This window comes from Mizuhopecten yessoensis, unplaced genomic scaffold, assembly GCF_002113885.1.
Source record: "Mizuhopecten yessoensis strain PY_sf001 unplaced genomic scaffold, ASM211388v2 scaffold10751, whole genome shotgun sequence".
Lineage (NCBI taxonomy): Eukaryota > Metazoa > Mollusca > Bivalvia > Pectinida > Pectinidae > Mizuhopecten > Mizuhopecten yessoensis.
In genome coordinates, this window is record NW_018408703.1 from 1,094,738 (window position 1) to 1,095,193 (window position 456).

Genomic DNA, 456 nt, shown 5'->3' on the forward strand with positions numbered 1-456 from the left:
CCAGATATGTTAAATTCCGCTATGTTCGTCAATTTTATGTTGAGTTCTTGCAGGAAATTAGAAATTCGGATACCAAATGTTGGCAGAAGTTTTTGGTTTTGCGTAAATATGTTTTGGTATTTGGGGTTGAATACTTGGTCGAAAGCAGGATTTTTAGGGTTTGATTTTAATTGAGCTGCAAATTGTAATGAAAGTTTTTTTCTTCTTTCATAAAGGGATGGTTCATTTGCTTCCACGTACATGCTTTTTACAGGTATTGTTCGAAAAGTTCAAGGGCTAGACGTAGCCCTTGGTTATGGATTGGGTCTAGCATCTAAAGGTACGAACTGCGCGCCGACCCGTATACCATAGAACCATAATCCAGTTTTGTTCGAATAAGTGATCTGTATAGGCGCAAACGCATTTCACGGTTCGCTCCCCAATCAGTATGAGAAAGGACTCGTATAATGTTTAACG